At 44.1% G+C, this 7,105-nt stretch overlaps 1 protein-coding gene across 1 annotated transcript in view; it reads right to left on the bottom strand.

The window, feature by feature from the left end:
* Window positions 1-7,095, bottom strand: part of MGA (MAX dimerization protein MGA) — a 63,719-nt gene extending 56,624 nt beyond the window's left edge. The window contains exon 1 of the mRNA XM_018082420.2: window positions 6,703-7,095. The gene's annotated coding sequence lies outside the window, so the exon portion shown is untranslated. The remainder of the gene's footprint in view (window positions 1-6,702) is intronic.
* Between the last annotated feature and the right edge of the window lie 10 nt (window positions 7,096-7,105).

Raw genomic sequence — 7,105 nt, 5'->3', positions numbered from 1 at the left:
CCGCAAGCCCCGGCGGCACCGCCCAGCCATCCCCATTCCCAAGGCAGGGGCCGCCTCCTCCGGGAAAGGAGAACCGCTCTCCTCGGCGCAGAGAAGGCGCACCTCGCCTGCCTGCACTCGGCAGCGTTGCCGCCTACGGGAACTGGCCTCTTCCCCGGGAAACCCTCAGTCGAGGACGCAACGCTGAAGCCGGAGGCAGCGATGGTCTCCCTCCCTCTGGCAAAGTTCCCACTGACCCGCCAAGACTAGGGACAGAATCTGACCCTGCACCACCCTGACCGTCAGAGGGCTGACACAGCCCTGTCACACCGGGCCCCGTGCAGAGTCATAGACTCGCTGATGAACGAGCGGCTCAGGACAGCCCAGGCACGACTCTGACAAAGCCCCCCCGAACTCAGCACCCCACCGAGCAGGGGCCACCCCGATGCTCAGACTGGCAGGCCTTCACATACATCATGGAAGTTACATGTTATAAATCAGGCATTTCTGAGCATAAGCCCACTAAACCAGAATTCTGAATGTTAAGAGAATTCACACTAAAATGCATCACGGCTGCAGGTAAAACACCTCCATGAAGTCCCCTATCTCCTCTTCCACTAAAGATATTTATTTTACAATACTGCATCCATTATGGATCCACTAAGGAAAGAGACCTGCACAGTCTGTGTAAGTACTGTGTAAGCACAGTGGTGCCACAAAGTCAAGACATCAGAGTTATTAGGGCAACACCAAGGTCCAGACTAACCTGGAGATCCAAATTTTGCACTCACCGCTGCCTACCACAAACTTTAACTTTGACAGGGCTGCTCCTCAATTTGGGTTTTTTTGCCTGATTTGAAAACTGGCAAAAGAAGAGCAACGTTACAAAAGGCCAACACCGCTTTGAAGGTATCTTGGAAACACAGGTTTATGCTCTAGGAAATCATCTCAGAAGCACATAACTAAATGAAATACATTTCTGAGACACTTGACAAATGTGCACCAAAACAGTAACAAAGGTCTGTATAGAGGACCAGGGGAGTACCACCAGCTCTGCATGTGCATGCACACTTATGTCTCTCTAAAGGGCAAGGCCGTGTAGGTGGAGGGGTGCTTGACATCAGGTAACCAGGGCAGTCTCAACCAGCCAAGAGACAAGACAGCATGTGCCAGTGCTGGGAACAGTAGTATGGCCTCAGGAGTCTAAGTGTCCACACACCAGCAAACAGGGAATCTGGGATCCTGGAACCAACTGCTGGTGTCCAAGGTCAGCTGCTGGAGGTATCTTCTCAGTACATATAGATATATATATATATATGTATATCTATGTATATGTGTGTGATCTCCTCCTGCTCAGACAGGGAAGGGAGCAAGATAAGGCTGTCTTTGCTGTGTTCCTCTAAGTATCTGTGTGTCTGCCTGATTGGTGTGGCCAGACATGTTTTCATGTAAATGTCACGTGTACATGTGCTCTATGTGCTTGTACCCACCAGGAATACATTTTCAGCCTTACAACTGGTTATACCTGGGGGCGTGGAGCTGCAGCAGCCTCAAGCTGTTGGACCTAGCACAGTATTTTTCCCTTAACAAATCCAGTCAGAAATAATTACACCATTTTCAGGAATAGTCATTTTATACCTACAGCAATCACATATTCAGTATAGCAGTCATCAAGTTTTAGGGCCACAGGGTACAGACACTATTTTGTATTACCCAAAATGTTTCTGAACAGTGACAATACAGAAACAAGTCTTCTCTTCTTCAGTAAGAGGGCCATTTGTATGACTAAGAGCAGACAAAGACCTGAAGAGCAGACACTGCCCATAAGCCACATGCTACAGTAATGATAAAAGAAAGAAACCAGAGACTGTTGACTTTGCCAGAGATTCTGCTACAGTTTTACCTAAGGCAGGTAGAAATGCTTGCCTGCAGCAAAAGCAGAACCCCCAGTTTATCAAGAGAACAGATTAACCTGTAGAAGTCACAGCACTACTGTAGATTGCCACAGCTTAAGTAACCCAGTTCTTAGCAGCTTATAGCTGACAAGAAAGAAGAATACTGCAGTAAAGAACTACATCCCATTTAGATCAGTAGAACACCAATTGGCAGCACAGAAATTAACTGGTTTGCACCTACTGAACACTGTCCTCCATGATCAGGGAGAGTTACCTCATACTAGCCAGTAACGTGATGGTTGTATTTGAAATTGCAGAATCATAGAACCAACCAGGTTGGAAAAGACCAACCCTTGATCCAACACCACCATGGTTACTAGACCATGGCATTAAGTGCCACATCCAGTCTCACCTTAAAAACCTCCAGGGACAGTGAATCCATCACCTCCCTGGGCAGCCCATTCCAGTGTCTGATTACTCTGTCTGTAAAAAATTTCTTCCTCATATCCAACCTAAACTTCCCTTGGCAGAGCTTAAGATCATGCCCTCTTGTCCTACTGCTGGTTTCCTGGGAGAAGAGACCAACGCCCATCTGTCTACAACCTCCTTTCAAGTAGTTGTAGAGGGTGATGAGGTCTCCCCTGAGCCTCCTCTTCTCCAGGCTAAACAGCCCCAGCTCACTCAACTTCTCCTCATAGGACTTGTGCTCGAGTCCCTTCACCAGCCTCATTGCTCTTCTCTAGACCTACTCCGGCACCTCAGTATCCTTCCTGAACAGAGGGGTCCAGAACTGGACACAGAAATCGAGGTGTGGCCTCACCAGCGCTGAGTACAGGGGAAGAATCACTTCCCTGGTCCTGCTGGCCACACTGTTCCTGATCCAGGCCAGGATGCCATTGGCCTTCTTGGCCACCTGGGCACACTGCTGGCTCCTGTTCAGCTTCCTGTCAATCCAAACTCCCAGGTCCCTTTCTGCTCTCCAGCCACTCTGTCCCCAGCCTGTAGTTCACTACCAAGAAGTACACTCTTCTCCAAAATGCTTCTTCCAGACATATTCCGGGCTTTGCAGCACCTTGAAACTATGAACTACAGTCTTTACAAACTGCCTTTCAGTCTGCAGTGAATAGCACCCCTCTCAGTAACTCCTACAAACATAAAGCACGAGTTCAGGCCTACACGCTACAAGTAACACAGAGACTGTAACTTTCACCACCCTGCAGCCTAGAGATTAATAGCTGGAGCTGCAGCAACAAATTGTGTTCCTCAGCCACTGTTATGTCTAACATATGTCCAAAAAAAAAAAATCAGTAAAGATTCAGTAACAAATCACAAGCTGGAGGGTAACAACGCTTTGCTAAAGATACCTATGTGTAAGAGCAACATACCTTGTAGCCTGTGAGAGCAATATACCTTGTAGCCATAGTTACACAAAACAGAATAGTTGCCAACTTGTGGAAAACACCAAAGAGGTGTCTATTACATTTTTTGTTAGCAATCCCCTTTTCAGTTCAAATACAAAGATTGCTACACAAATAGATACACGACAGTATACACACTGCATACTTTGAAAGGCACTACTGCAGGAGCATTACTGGAGCATAAATAAGGCTTTCAGCTCTCAAATTCACTAGCTAAAACCGAGCACTAGCTGAAACTACACTCACTAGCTGAAAACAACAGCTATCAAAATGAACTGTGCCAATGTTACACACCCAAAGCAGCAGTCAGCAGCTTATTACAGCAGTGTACAAGTTTATTACTATGACCTGGCAGCCCTAGCAACCTTACAAAATCCCAATTTTTAGCATTTAAAAAAACCCAAAAAAACCCCAAATCCACAAACATTTAAAGACCTGAAAATCTAGTCATGTTACAGTCAGAAGTATTGTGCAATGTGCACACTAGAAGAGTTAAAATACAAAAACCCTGATTTCTTTAGACAATGTTTTGCCACTTTGGAGAATGATTAACAATAGCACCCTGTTAATTCGGAAACTCTGGGTTGGACTAAACTGCATGTAGAAAGTCATCTAGTCCCATTTCCTATGCCATACCCAGCCCCACTGGCCTCCAACTGCTTCTCTAGGCAAGCATTGGTCTCCTAGAACTGAATGTTTGTTCTACACAGATGTCTCTAATAACCTGCAACATCTATGATAGCTCCAGACCTCTGTCCTTAAGCAACAGAATCCCAGTCCAAACGTACTTTAAAAAAAGTTTACATGTTATTTATGATAGAAAACCAGCTTAAGTTGTTCCTTTAGCTATAGTGATGAAGTATAATTCAGTGTCAAGAAGATTAAAGATGTAAGTGTTGGTACAATCTAGCAAAAAAAGTGAGATTAAGAAAAAAATTATTGCAAGAAATGGACTGCTGTAGGGGGGAAAAATGTTGGGGTTTTTTTTTCAGATTTAACTTTTCTTGCCGATACAAACATGCTGAGCTGAAACACATGCTCCAGCTGCAGAGAGAAAGTGCTTAACCCCACAATAAGTACGGCACAGCTTGTGCATCACCAGATTTCAGCCCAGAGCACTGCTTTATACAAAACCAAATTCACTTAACACTCAGAGCCCTGACTATTGCAGGACAAATAGGTGTAGTTCAAAAAGTGCTTCACTAACTGAGAGCTGCATGCCTGCAAAAGCAGCAGCTGCTATTGGAGGAACAGGGCACTTACCTGGGAGGGGAGGGAGAAAAACCTGCTTCACCTCTCCAATACTTGTGCTTTGCCACAAGAGTCTGAACATTAAGCCCCCTATAAAGTCAAGAGTTTGTTAAACAGCATTAATCCTGCAATGTATAGTGCACAATATTCTGCACCTATCAAGAGTTACCCAAACTTCTGGGAAACTCTTCCCAAACACTGAAGATTGCAAAATGGAAACACACAAACCTGGATGTGGCACTTAGTGCCATGGTCTGGTTGGCAAGGTGGTGATAGGTCAAAGTTTGGACTTGATGATCTTGAAGGCCTTTTCCAATCTACATGATTTTGTGATTATATGAAGTATGAACCACTGGTGAGAGGGCAGAGAGAAAAGCCAGCATTCACCAGAAATAAATGCTCTTCTTTAATCTATACACAACATGCTACATTTAACCTAATGTATTTTACATTCCTTTCCATATTCTATCAGTCGATGATATGCCTATTACTCATACATTCAATGAATGCTGTATTTTTTCAATATACTATTATTTCAACTACCAAAAATTATGAAACAAAATAATAAAGCAATGGTTTACGCTTTTTGCCAGCCAACACTGGCAGAAACAAGCCATAATCAGCAGAAATAGCACCATTTTGATGGATTTTGGCCTTTATGGCCATCATGAGGAACATCTATCATATATGTGAATCTTCAGTTGTGAATCTTGTCAGCATCATAGAAAAAATAAAAAAGAGGCATATAAAAAGCCCTCCCCTGAGCTCAGGACTATCCTATTCATCCAGCTACTTTATAGCAATTGTCATTGCTACAGAGTCACTAATGGCTCATCAAGTTAGAACTACCAAAGAACCTGTATTCCGCTTTTTAGTTATGGTAAAAAGGAGAGTGATGCCAAATAAAGTCCAGACTGTTGGTGACATGTTCCAGGTTTATATCCATATTCATTATAAACTGACCTACCCTGTGGTCAGGCAGACCACACTGTATTGGCAGAAAGCACTGTACTACATGAGTGAGCAAAACAGCACAATTCCATCATCAGAAGTACTTAACAGTAATTGGCTCACAATCTTGTCATTCTCCAAACTGGCTTTTCCTTAAGATAGTGACTGTAGCAATGAATGGATTTTCATTGTAGACAGGTGGCTACCACATTCATTTTCTGTCTTTTAGGCTGTTCACATCCCTTGCTGCCTTTCTGGTCTGGGCTTAATCTTAAAAAGAAGACAGAAAACAAACAAACAAAAAAAACCCCCAAAACCAAAAATCACTTCCTTCAGGTTGCTTTCTTCTCATAACAAGCCTTCATCAGCCTTTTCACACATATAATTTTCATTGCATTCTTCCTTATCCAGTTCAGCAAAAGATATTTCAAGGATTTATCACAGGTATTAAAACCAGCCAAAATCAAGCAGTGAAAGCGTGTTCCATCTTTCTGTGGAGAGAGAAGAGCGACTCCACCACCATAACTTGATTCTTTATTCTAAGGTCACCCAGTCTTAAAGAAGAAAAAAGCAAACCCACACACCACAACACATCCTTAATTACGGAAGAAAAAGACACCAAGTAAGCCTTGCTGGTGCCACAGCTAATGGCACTGTTCTCTATACACATGCCATGGTTGAATTTTTTTAGTAGATCCTCTGCCATGTATGAAAGAGCAGCCAGAAAACAGCTTCCTCTTAGAGTAGAACTCTTTCTCACTCCTCTGGGCAGAGATCTATTTCATTGCCCTCTAAGAAGAACGTCTTTGACTTCCCATTCCTTAGGAAATTACATTTGAAAAAGCCAACATACACAACTGCATACTTCAGAAATGATCTAGTGGATTTGCATGTAAATGAAGAAATGACATAACCTTAAAGAGAAAGAATTTCAATTTTTGTTTTCTGGTAGGTGACCACACAAGTTTATTTACAAGTGGGACTAAGGTTGGTTTCCTCCAGTTGCACACTTGCCTCCCATGGCAGGCACAACAGCATTGCACCAACACTGAGCCAGCAGTAGGTGTGGTAACAGCCAACTGCTGCCAGATCGAATATAGAAATGAACGAACACTGCCCATCTCTGGCAGGCCTAAGAACTATGTTTCTTCCCGCATAGGCACATAAATGGTCACCCACAGTAACACTTTTCAAGCAGAATCAATTACCCTTTCCAGTCCTTAGTACAAACTCACAAGGCGCTGTGGTGAGGGCACTGAAAGGCTGTTGAGGCTGCACTGGACAGAACACCTGGAAGTGACAAGACCAAAGCATCAGAGCCTGCCCTCTTCTTTACACAACCTCTGCTTTTCAGAGTCTGCAGCAACTTCAAATCTTTGGGGCTTTAGCCTGTTCCATCAAGTGCGACTACAGACGGCCTGCGAGTTCAGACAGTTCGCACTGGGAGTGAGGCAGCGTGACTGTTGTGTAAGATTTGACATCTTAAGAAGTCACGCAAGAAGCTCCAGCCACGTTATGAGAAGCTACTTATCTCCCCGGGCTCAACCTACTCCCTGAGCTGGCCTTTGCGTTTCAGCCCGTTTTAAACTCCGCACCAGCTCAGGACGAGCA

Source organism: Manacus vitellinus, unplaced genomic scaffold (genome assembly GCF_001715985.3).
Source record: "Manacus vitellinus isolate BGI_N305 unplaced genomic scaffold, ASM171598v3 scaffold_6_pilon, whole genome shotgun sequence".
Lineage (NCBI taxonomy): Eukaryota > Metazoa > Chordata > Aves > Passeriformes > Pipridae > Manacus > Manacus vitellinus.
Note: the sequence above shows the minus strand (reverse complement) of the source record. Positions and strands in the feature narration are given on the sequence as shown.